This window comes from Pongo abelii, chromosome 5, assembly GCF_028885655.2.
Source record: "Pongo abelii isolate AG06213 chromosome 5, NHGRI_mPonAbe1-v2.0_pri, whole genome shotgun sequence".
NCBI classification, from domain to species: Eukaryota; Metazoa; Chordata; class Mammalia; order Primates; family Hominidae; genus Pongo; species Pongo abelii.
This window is the reverse complement of record NC_071990.2, coordinates 54489061-54501741: the sequence shown is the minus strand read 5'-3', so window position 1 is coordinate 54501741 and position 12681 is coordinate 54489061. Positions and strand designations below refer to the sequence as shown.

At 38.5% G+C, this 12681-nt stretch overlaps 1 long non-coding RNA gene across 1 annotated transcript in view; it reads right to left on the bottom strand.

Moving 5' to 3' along the window:
* Positions 1-12681, bottom strand: part of LOC134761523 (uncharacterized) — a 70360-nt gene that overhangs the window by 12935 nt on the left and 44744 nt on the right. Inside the window, exon 2 of the long non-coding RNA XR_010140223.1 lies at positions 458-546. This is a non-coding gene — a long non-coding RNA (uncharacterized LOC134761523). The remainder of the gene's footprint in view (positions 1-457; positions 547-12681) is intronic.

Below are 12681 nucleotides of genomic sequence, written 5' to 3'. Positions count from 1 at the left end.
TACGGAGTCTTAGACACAGGATTAGCCAATGGGAATATTAGGCACACAAAAGTTCCATCTCTGCCTCTCAGAGTTGATTTAAACAGATGTTCTATCCATTCTTCATTTGAACAAGCTGTTATCAAGTTGGTTTCAAATTACCAGGGAAGAAAAACTGAATACGCCCTTCCATCCCTCGAATTGCAGATTACAAGTGGCTATATAGGTGCTGCTGGAGAAGGACAAAATGAAGCTTCTCCTATGAGTAGGTTCCAACCTTGGTCTTAGTTGTTACTCACCAATGGCAGTTAAGGGCATAAGAAGCTAACATGCCAACCACGTCCTTGTCAAAAAAGTGCATACCTTTATATTGACCTCATCTGACAAATGTGAGGAATTGCAGACAGAAAAGATGGTACAACACTGGCTTAAATATAGCATCAAGGAGCCATCTATGTCTGTTATATGTGTAACTTACTGTGATTACATGATTCACTTTCCAGAATGAGGCACACTTCGAAGTTGACTCATCGGCAAAATCAGGTGAGCCAGGTTCTAAGTGCTTTCCTAGGAGGCAAAAATTAATTTATCAAGTTCCTCTTATTTTATTATGTCTGGCCTTGAATTTTAAATAAATAGAAATGATCTACATGGTCTTCCATTCACCTCATTCTGACAGAATCCAACCCCCAAAGCTATGGAGATGTTGACTTCCTCCTGATTCAATGAATAAAATTGGGATGACAGAATCCCTCGGGCATGATTTTCTCTGTAAATGCTGCTAAAGAGGGCGGTAAATTCCACTCCTCAGCTACTGCTAAGGACCAAAGCAAACAGAAAACGCACTCCAGAGGTCAATTGCAAGAGGTTTTCAAAATTGTTCCTTTATTAATACACAACTGATTGATCAAGGACATGGACAATAAGTTATTGCTACTTATCAACCTAATGGCCTAACACTCTTACTTACCCTGGTTTGTGGTTGGCAGAAAAGTAGATCCTTTATTGGCCTCAGTGAGTCCTCAGCTTGCTTTCTTCCCTACATTCTGCCCCTCACTTTGATAAACGATGTCTACTCATTGCTTTGGTAATCATTATGATACTCATGTAACCAGTTTTTGTTTATCTGGCTTTCCTTAATGTTCTTTTTTTTTATGGATGAATTGATTGATTTGTTGATTTTAATGGGGAGACTTAGTGTTATGTTGTATCCGGATGAATTCAGACTAACGAGTAAGCTAGTCACGTGAGTATCATAATGATTACCAAGGTCAATAGCTCCCAATCCAGCATCCTTATCGATACCACACTGTACATGTCTTACAAAAAGGATTTAAAATATACAGATGCAATTGCCAGGAATTACTGTAGATCAGTGGTCCCCAACCTTTTTGCCACCAGGAACCAGTTTCATGGAAGACCATTTTTCCGTTGACCAGGGGTGGCGGTTGGGAGTTGGTTTCAGGAATAAACTGTTCCACCTCAGACCATCAGGCATTAGGACATTAGATTCTCATAAGGACCATGCAAACTAGATCCCTCGCATGCGCATTTCACAATAGGGTTTGGGCTTCTGTGAGAATCTAATGCCACAGCTGATTTGACAGAAGGCGGAGCTCAGGTGGTAATGCTTGCTCACCCACCGCTCACCTCCTGCTGTGCAGCCTGGTTCCTAACAGGCCACAGATCAGTACCAGTCCAAGGCCCAGGGGCTGGGGACCCCTGCTCTAGATGATGCCTGCTAGAGTCTCTACCTATCCCCTAATCCTTATTCTCTGAAATCTGGGTTTCATGTTTATACTCTTGTCATCCAGACTCTGCCTCCACCACAGCTGACTGGACAAGCAGGGATCACCTGACCAGGGGATGGCCTGACCAGGGGGAATCATCTGGCCAGTGAAGATCACCTAACTAACAAGGATCACCTGTTCTCTGAAATCCAAAAGTTACAAGCATATGAAAAAATGCCTAACAACATTAATCATCAGATAAATGCAAATTAAAACCACAATGACATATTATCTTATACTAGTCAGAATAGCCAGTATTAAAAAGTAAAAAATAATGGATGTTGATGAGGATAGGGATAAAAAAGAATGTTTATACACTGTTGGCAGGAATGTAAATTAGTACAACCTCTATGGAAAACAGTATGGAGCTTTCTCAAAGAACTAAAAATAGAACTACCATTCAACCCAGCAATCCCACTACTGGGATTTACTGATAGCTACCCAAAATAAAGAAATCATATAAAAAAGACACCTGCACTCATAGTTTAATCACGGCACTATTCACAATAGCAAAGTTATGGAATCAACCTAAGTATCCACCAATGGATGAATGGATAAAGAAAACATGGTATATATACAGCATGGAATACTAGGCAGCCATAAAAAAGAATGAAATCATGTCTTTTGCAACAACATGGAGAAACTGGAGGCCATTATCTTAAGTAAAACAACTCAGAAACAGAAAGTCAAATACAGCGTGTTCTCACTTACAAGTGGAAGCTACATAATGTGTATACAGGAACATACAGTGTGGAGTAACAGACGTTAAAGACTCAAAAGGGTGGGTTGGTGGGAGGGGGTAAGGAATGAGAAATTACTTAGTGGATATAATGCATGTTATTTCAGGTGATATTTATACTAAAAGCCCAAACTTCACCACTATGCAATATATCCATGTAATAAAACTGCACTTGTACTTCTTAAAATGTATGCAAATAAAAAACCAAAAAAAAAAAAAAAAAATCAAGAAAAAAACTTTATACAGAGATAGTTCTGTAAAATCAGGGAAAACTGCAATTGTATTCCTCTGATAAAGTCAGAGTGTTTTCCTCTTTGTTTTGAGATTTTTAGGGTTTTAAAAAAATTCAATTCCAAATAAATACATAAATACATTAATAAAACAAAAGGAAAATTAGCAGTCAAAGAAAAACTCAATTCTACATATTTATTTGATATGGGCACCATTGGCATTCATACCCATTCTTTTGTTTGTTTGCTTTGGTTGTTAATGCTTTTTAAAGTTAACATTTTTGATTTTTAAACAACAAAATATATAACAGAAAAAAAATTTAGACTTGGTCTGCTATTTTATTCCATTTATGATTCTGATATATTACACCAAATCTGGTTTAAAACTGAAAAATATAAAGATCCCCAAGCAAAAAAAGTCTTAACTTTTTCTAATGTCAGTGCTTTAAATGGTTTGACATGTAACTGTGATCCATATTTGAATACGCATGTGTAGTAAAAAAAAGTTTTGTTTTATATTTTTTGTTGTTACTTTTATCTTTATAAAGATGAAAAAATATATTAAATTATATAGCAATTGTAAAATAAACCAGTTTTCTCAAAGGGCAGATGCACACACCTCAGGGATATGCAGCCCCCAAAAAAGATTCATTGTAGTGCAGGGAAGAAATATTAGAACTTCAGTCTATCATAGCCTGTTATATTTCAATTTTTCTATAGGTGTGTCTTATAATTGCCACAATATATTAGTGCAATATTAGGTATATAATTTATTTTTTAATTAGACATATACATATTGGGTTTGCAAGCCCAAAAATGATCAGAGTGCCCTTTTGAGAAGTTTAGGAACCACTGATAGTCAAGAGAGAGAGCCACTTTTTCTCGCCAGCCTTTTTCAATCCTAGAACACAGCACCATCTGGTGGTAACCTGAGATAATGCATGCATGATATTTGAGTAGTTTTTATAAGAAAAATATTGTTGCCATTCAGATAACAAGACAAATCAATAATAACCATTTTAAATTAGTAATACACCATTTTAACTAAATCATGGGCAACTGTGAAAATAGTATTTCTATTGTTTCCTACTACTGCTTCTAGGCTCTTAGGCCGACTTCTCTCTCTTCCTGACTTGCCTTCCTATACAATCTAGGAAAATCCTATTCTGTCTTTAAAACTTATCTCACAGTTCACCTCTTTGCCTCTTTTCCTGAGCACACTAGCTCACTAGCTTCACCCTTCTCCATACTTCATAGGTAGCCCCCTTAAACCACTTGTCCCATTGACTTACAATGATGTGCTTACATGTCATTCTTTCTATTAAATTCTAAAGAAGCACTGTCTAGTAAAAAGATAATAAGACCCACAAATGTAAGTCACACACATAACTTTCAATTTTCTAGTAGCCACACTTAAAAAAAAAGAAACAGATAAGATTTATCTTAATATATTGTATATAATCTTAATTTTATATTGTGTATTATCTTAATATATTGTATATAATATACATACATACATATATGACTTATCTTAATATATTGTATATAACCTAATATATCTAAAACATCATTTTAATGTATAATGTATAAAACATTAATAATGAAATAGTTTACTTTTTTGTATGAGGTCTTCACAATTCAAAGTGGGTTTTATATCTATAGCACATCTTAACTGGGACTTGCCACATTTCCAGTGCACAATGGCTATGTGTGTCTAGTGGTTGCTGAATTGGACAGTGCAGTTCTAAAGGCAAGGTCCAGTATCTTCTTGCACTTAGTGAATGTTCAATAAATGCTTAAAAAATAACTTTAAGTTCACAATTCCACTAGTTGTTCCCGGGAAAATCTATCCTCTCTGTATCATGCATTAGGTCTCTACAAATAAATACCATAAAGAAGCTACAAGCAGCCAGGCATGGTGGCTTACATCTGTAATACCAGATACTCAGGAGGCTGAGGCATGAGAATCGCTTGAACCTGGAGGCAGAGATTGCAGTGAACCGAGATGGCCCCACTGCTCTCCAGCCTGAGTGACAGAGCAAGACTCTGTATCAAAAAAAAAGAAAAGAAAAGAAAAGAAAAGAAGAAGAATCTACAACCAAGTCAAGTTTCTCCTTAAGAGGAAAATAAGAATCTATGGTAAATCATATCAATTACCTAGTTTTGTTTCAACAATTGCTTTTAGAGGTAAGTTTTATGCTCATGTATTTCAATGTATTTAAATAATAGTGTTAAAATTAGCAATTGTCAGACTCTTAATTATGCACCTGGACATCTCCTTATAATACTTGACACCTTTTTAATCACTTTTTAAACATCCTGCCCTTCCAGCACAGTGAGCAAAGACTATTCTGTTTTGCTCATTGTTCACATTTAGCCCCTATCTCCATGGCTGGCATTTAGTAAATAATGCAGAGTAAGGATTCTAAGAATATATTTTTTCATTTGAACAATTTGAGGGCTCAGATCCATATATGCTCAATTTTATGTATTGTTTACACTCATTCCAAAAACATGGAGTTCAGAACTACATGCTGAGTATTTGAGGCAGAGAGGGTTATGAAATATGGCTCCTGCGTTCCAACAGCCCCAGTCTAATACACAAGATTCAAAGTTTAATACTAGCTCAAGACTCTCCTTCCCCGAGAAGCTCTTCCCAGACCACCCCTACATCCTGTGTCCATGAAGAAAACTGGGCCTTACATATGCTGCCAGCATTTCTGTCTACCACACCCAGGGAAGCAGGTAGGCCAGGTGTTTTTCCCCTTCTTATAGACTTCAACAGGTTAAATAACTCAAGGGTCAGCATCTTAATAAATAACTAAACCAGTAAGAGAAGAAAAAACTTCTGATCCTTAGAGCATATTTTCACTATTGTGGTTTTATGCCCAAACTTTGAGGATACATTTTCCAGGTCAGTTAATCTTTAGTATATTATTGCCTATTTATAATTAACTTCTGGTTTTTGTTTTGTTTTGTTTTTTTACTTTGTATCTTTTTTTTTTTTTTTTAATTGAAACGGAGTCTCACTCTGTTGCCCAGGCTGGAGTGTAATGGCATAATCTCAGCTCAGTGCAACCTCCACCTCCCAGGTTCAAGTGATCCTCCTGCCTCAGCCCCGCTAGTAGCTGGGATTACAGGCACGCGCCACCATGCCCAGCTAATTTTTGTATTTTTAGTTAAGACAGGGTTTCGCCACGTTGGCCAGGCTGGTGACCTGACCTTGTGATCCACCCGCCTTGGCCTCCCAAAGTGCTGGGATTACAGGCATGAGCCACCGTGCCTGGTGTTTACTTTGTATCTTTTAGGTTAGCACATGGGGATAAAAGTAAGGCCATCCTCCTTCAGAACTCTGAGTATTAAACCTATGACATCAACACAGAATAAGTAAGATTGGTGATTGGCAGAAATCATCTAGACACAGTGGTCAGGGCCAACACGTGTCGATGTGCAGGCTGAGCATTGTGCAAACTTACACAGTCCCAGTCAGGTGCACAACCTACAGACCACAACTGGCAGCCTTGGGAGTGATTTTCTCTCAGGTCAGGGAAGGAAGACAAACCCTGGAAATCAAATCTAGGCTCTACCAAGTATAAACAAGGGCTGAATATTATCAAGAGTGCTGAGATGTCTGAAAGAAGAATGTGTGCCTGAAGGAGATGGGCCTCAGCTCCAATCCTGCCTTCACGACTAGAAGGTAAATGCCTTTTTTACCAAGACCAGGCTCACATTCTTCTGATCCCCTATATTTTGCCCAGTAGGCTCTGCGGTTCATGACCTGCAATCAATGTTCAATGATTTATTTTCTCGACTGGTGCTTTGCAAGAGGCAAATTTTATTTGGGCTAATAATAATCACAAAATAAATACAAGAATCCCCTTTCACTTATAAAGTACTGGAAAAATACCAGAAAACTGCTATTAAAACACCCAGTTGGCATGGGGTTGGAGCTCCATGTCCACATTTTAAATGTGAATGGCTCTTAAGAAAGACAGTTTTACCCAGTTTGCATGGCCTGATAAGTAATTTAAAGTAATCTGAAATGCTTCTGAGAAAATTTCCTTCTAAAGAGAGAAAAAAAAACAAAAGTTACAAGTTATGACACAGCTTTAAGTAACCGTGTAATACAATTCAGAGTGTTAAAAGACATATCTTCTCCACCATACCTCTGGCTGTTTGCCTCTTCCTGGTATGGCAGGCATTTTTGTTGAATTTTCCTTTAACAGCCTGTCAGTGAGAACCCACTGAGAATACAGGAAAATTTTATCAAACCTTTCCTCCAACTCATACTTGGCTTCAGAAGGAAAGAAAAAAAACAAAAACAACAACAAGAACAAAATAAAACACAGTGGGAAGGAGTAATTGCATTTTCAATCATGGTTATTCAGCTGCAACTTCTAGAGTCAAGGCTAGTTAATTCTTATTTGCTGACATGCAGGTCTTAACCAAGTTCACATTTCACCCACTACAAAAAAAAAAAAAAAAAAAAAAGGCAAGAACTGTGTGGGCTCATTAAGCCCTCATTACTTTTCAGATATGACACAGTGTAATTTGTGAAATGATCTAACTTCACTGAACCCAAGAGGTGAGGCCAGGACATTGGCTCACCACTTGATTTTTACCTTTCTTTTCTTCATGACTTAGTCAAATCTGATTCTGAGACTATCTTTTCAAATCATAAAAATTAGCTATATTGGCCAGGCGCGGTGGCTCATGCCTGTAATCCCAGAACTTTGGGAGGCCAAGGCGGGCGGATCACAAGGTCAGGAGATCAAGACCATGCTGGCTAACTCAGTGAAACCCCGTCTCTATTAAAAATACAAAAAAATAGCCAGGCGTGGTGGCGGGCACCTGTAGTCCCAGCTACTCAGGAGGCTGAGGCAGGAGAATGGTGTGAACCTGGGAGGTGGAGCTTGCAGTGAGCTGAGATCGCACCACTGCACTCCAGCCTGGGTGACAAAGCGAGACTCCATCTCAAAAAAAAAAAAAAAGTTAGCTATATCATCTCAGGAAAGATAAAAAGGGTTCCATCATCCATTCAAATCAAACACACATTCAGTGCTTATTGAAGCACATAGCTCTCTGCTCAGCCTTTTAGAGAATGCATATAAGATGTAGTTCCTGCCTTTAAGGGGCATTCATTTTCTTTAGGAAGGCAACACACATAAAAATGGGCACACACAAACAGAGAGTGAAATAACAATCGAAGGCAGTGTAGACTGAGAGGCAGTATGGCTGGAAAAGAGGGCAGATTCTGAACCAGATTGTTTTGATTCAAATCCTAGACCTTGAGTCAGTTACTTAACCTCTCTGTACCTCTGTTCTCAACTGCAAAATGGATGTAATAATTATACTTACTTCATCTGATTGACTGAGATTAAACGAACTAAGAGAGACTTAGAACAATGCCTGGCACATAGTAGTTACTCAGAGAATAGTGTCATTATTCTATGATTAAGAGCCAATTCATGGAACAAGTGCTTTATAAGCTCAAATGAGAAACAAATAGCTGTGGGTTAGTTGATCAGAAAAGGTTATTCAGAGGAAATACAATGTTAGCATCTAGAATAGGAATTGAAGAAGAGAGCCTTATTCAATATAATCTCCCATGAAGGAGAAAATAAGCCAGGAGAATTCAAAAACCAGAAGCAGGCCATCCTAGTTACAGAAATTTTTTTCATTGAAAAATAGAAGAAGATGAGGTTGAAGGATGGATGGCCAGTCCATTGCAGAAGAGCTGGTCACCGAGACAAAGATTGTGGATTTTACCCTTTGGGCAATAGGAAGCCCCCAAGGGTTCCTGGACAGGTTAATTACAGAGTAAGAGTAGTATTTTTACAAGGTTAATTCTGCAGCACTTAGAAATGCGGTGTGGAGGGGAAGAGAGACTCAAGGTAGGGAGGCCATTCATGAGACAATCACAATGATCCGGGTGTTAGGGGATCAATAGAAAACAGAAAAGAATCAGCACAGATGCTATTATGAAAGAACGATCAAGGGGCTCAGTAGATCAGATCAGAGATGAGAGACAGAGTCGGAAGACCACATGAGTGACGGGAATAAATCTCATCAGAGATTTTTCTCTTTTCCTACCACAATGGCAGTGACACAAACACAAATAGTTAAGTCAGGAGACCTGAACTCTTTTGGAGCATGCTGGAGGAAACTAGAATTCCATTCTTGAAATAAAGACTTTGGGGAAACAGAAAAACATCCAAAAAGAAATCTCAAAAGGACAGATGGAAATAAATTATTGCAGAAGAGAAATTTGGGCTTCAAAAATACGTTGAGGATCCTCAGCTCATGGAAGCCAGAAGAGTGGACGAATTCACAGAGTGGGATCCATAGATACAGATGCTCCTTAACTTACAGTGCGGTTATGTCCTGATAAGTCTATCCTAAGTGGAAAATACCATAAGTCAAAAATGCATTGAATGCACCTAACCTACCTAACATCATAGCTTAGCCTGACCTACCTTAAACATGCTCAGAGCGCTTACATTAGCCTGCAGTTGGGCGAAATCATCTAACACAAAGCCTATTTTATAATAAAGTGTTGAATATCTCATGTAATTTTTTGAATACTTTACTGAAAGTGAAAAATGGAATTACTGTTTACCCTCATCATCAGCTGGTTGACTGGGAATGGCAGCTCCCTTCTGCTGCCCAGCACTGTGTAAAAGTATCCTTCCACCTATCACAAGCCCAGGAAAAAATCAAAATTCAAAATTTTAAGTGTCATTTCTATTGAATGTATATCACTTTCACACCATCATGAAGTTGAAAAATCATGAGTCAAACCACCAAATGTTGGGGACCATCTGTACCAAGAAAGACATAGTAAAAAAAAAAAAAAGTCACACGTGCAAGAGCATCACTTCTTCAAGGAAAGGGTTTGGGCCTTTTTTCCTACCACAATGGTAATGATGGAGAACTATGCAAAGTGATGGATATGGTTAGGTTCTGTCTCCCCACCCAAATCTCATCTTGAATTGTAATCCCCATAATTCCCACGTGTCCAGGGCAGGACCTGGCGGGAGGTGATTGGATCATGGCGGCAGTTTCCCCCATACTGGTCTTGTGATAGTGAGCTCTCACAAGATCTGATGGTTTTATAAGTGTTTCACAGTTTCTCCTATGTGTGCATTCTCTCTCACTAGTGGTCATGTAAGTGCTCTTCCCCGTCCGCCATTTTAAGTTTCTCGAGGCCTTCCCAGCCATGCAGAACTGTGACTCAATTAAACCTTTTTCCTTTATTAATCATCCAGTCTCGAGTATTTCCTTACAGCAATGTGAGAATAAACTAATACAGTGATGAGGGATAACAATTAATGCTGATGTTTTGGTCTAAATCAATAAACAAATGTGTGGAAGGAAAGACTCTGAACTGGAAGTTAGGAGGACAAGGAGTTCTGTTAAATAACAGGTATGTAATTAACACAGAGGGGCCCTTCCAACTATAAAATTGTACATGATTCCTGTCATTTCTAGGTGTATTATTATGAATCACTTTAATTATTCCTTTTGGATTATTTTTATTTTCCAATAATCCCTAATAAGAATGTTTAACTTTTTAAAATAATGAGAAAAAGTATTCTAAAAGCTTATAAGACATCTGTTTATAGGAATAAGAGTTTAACAACTTTCAAAGAAAATGTAGACCCTATAGTTTATATAAATATTTATAGAAATAGGTACACTCTAGAAGGAATTTACGTACATAATTTATACAGCTAGTCTATATAAAGGGATTCACATATTTTGCTATCTGCATTTAAAAAAATAAAATACGTAACAATCATTATTTATTTCTATTTTTAATACATGATATGCTTAAGGCAACAAATTACTTCTTTAAAAAAAAATAGGCCTAAGTCCTTTCCATAAATCTAAAAGTACTCAGACATTTCATTTATTTAGTCAGTCAGTCAGTGAATACTGAATGCACTGATAAGGAAAAATTAAAAAGACATCCTCTCTCTGCACAGAGTAATGGTAATTTTTTTTCCTCCTTGACCTCTTCTCCTTCATTCCCCACTGTCTAATACAGCTTGGTTGTGTATAATTGACTTCTTTTTTTTTTTTTTTTTTTGAAAGAGTCTTACTCTGTTGCCTAGGCTGGAGTGCAGTGGCACCATCTCAGCTCTCTGCAACCCCCACTTCCTGGGTTCAAGCAATTCTCATGCCTCAGCCTCCCAAGTAGCTGGGACTACAGACATGTGCCACCATGCCTGGATAATTTTTGTATTTTTAGTAGAGATGGGGTTTTACCATGTTGGCCAAGCTGGTCTTGAACTCCTGGCCTCGAGTGACCTGCCCACCTCAGCCTCCCAAAGTGCTGAGATTACAGGCATAAGCCACCACGCCTGGCCAGTATAATTGACTTCCACTGACCACTCATGACTGAGGGAGGAATATTACAACATAGAAAGCATAAAGCAGAGTGTCACGCATCACCATCTTAAGACCATCCCTACCTCTTGGAAATTCTCACCAGCTCTCTTCCTCCTCAGACCCTAGCCTCCTGCTATGTTGCAGGGCTCCTTTCTCTCCAGGAATCTTCCCCTGTACCTGCTCCTCCCAGGGACATGACCTGTCTTTCTCTCTTCCACCTGCCAACAAAAAATTCAAAAGTCCTTTTCTTTCATTATGCCCACGATACTGTGCCATTTAGTTCTCCAGCTCCTTCCCAGACATGGATTAACTTGCATACTCTACATCTAAAGTCCTCACATTTGAGCACATATTAGCATCACGGGAAGGGTTGTTAAAACCAATATTGTAAGGCCTCATCCCCAGAGAATTTGCATTTGTAATGAATTCTCTGGAGCTGCTGATGCTGCTGGTGATCTCTCACACTCTGAGAGCCACTGCATATGAAAGGTCATTTAACAAGTTTTCCTAGCAGTAGAATCACCTACATACTCCTGGCCTCATCATTAGCCATACAAAAGGAAAATTGGAGCTTTCAAATGAAAGTCTTTCTCTATCTCAGACCTGGGTAAGACAATCCCCGCCTTGTAACATTTTCTGAAAGTGGAAGCCATTCTTAAATGTTCTGCCCTCTGTCCAGAGCATTCCTGTAATGAGGATTAATTTCATTAACCTTCACCTTCCTTCTTCCTCTTGTGTCCCACATCTACGCAAGCTGACAAGAAAGCCTGGGGGCTCCCTGCTTTGGCATTGGTGGGAGATTCAAACCATGCAATCCTCTTTGCAAGTGAACCCTCACCTGGGCTAGCATCCCCTAACAGCAATAAACACCCATTCCAGTCTCCTTTCCTAGCTCTTTCAAGCCATTTAGGATCTGCTTGAGAGGCCTGCCCTACTCTTCCTAGAGACCTCAATTCTGTAAGTAATAAATCTTTCTATAGCTTTTTCTTGCGTGTGTGGCATCATGAGTCTCAACATCTGAACCAAACTTTGGATTGGAATCCCTACTGCTTTTACAGGGTGATCATAACAATTCTCCCAGAGCTCAGAGGTCCCCCCTCCCTTCTCTTTACATTGAAAGAACCTAAGAAAACCCATCCTATGCAATTACATGGGTAGAATTAAGTAAAAGTTTACATATCAAATTTGAGGACACTTCTCCTCCCCATTACTGAAAATTGAGTACAAACATACCAGGAAGAAGATTAGATAATCTAGAATTCTATACCTACACTATTGAATAAATGTCAGAGTAAAAATATTTTCTAATAATGTAAGGTGATCTAAATCTGGAAATTTATACTAGCCCAAGAAGAAAGTCCTAAGGATACTGATATAAAAATATGGCCTTATACTGATATAAAAAGATGGCCATGACAGCCAGTCCCATTCACAGGCATGAGCCTTCCCCAATCAGCTTTTTAATGTCCCATTTAAAAATGACTAGACAGGTGATGATCACCAGGCATGTAAGGAAAGCACCTCATATGAAATACAGAAATCAAAGCAA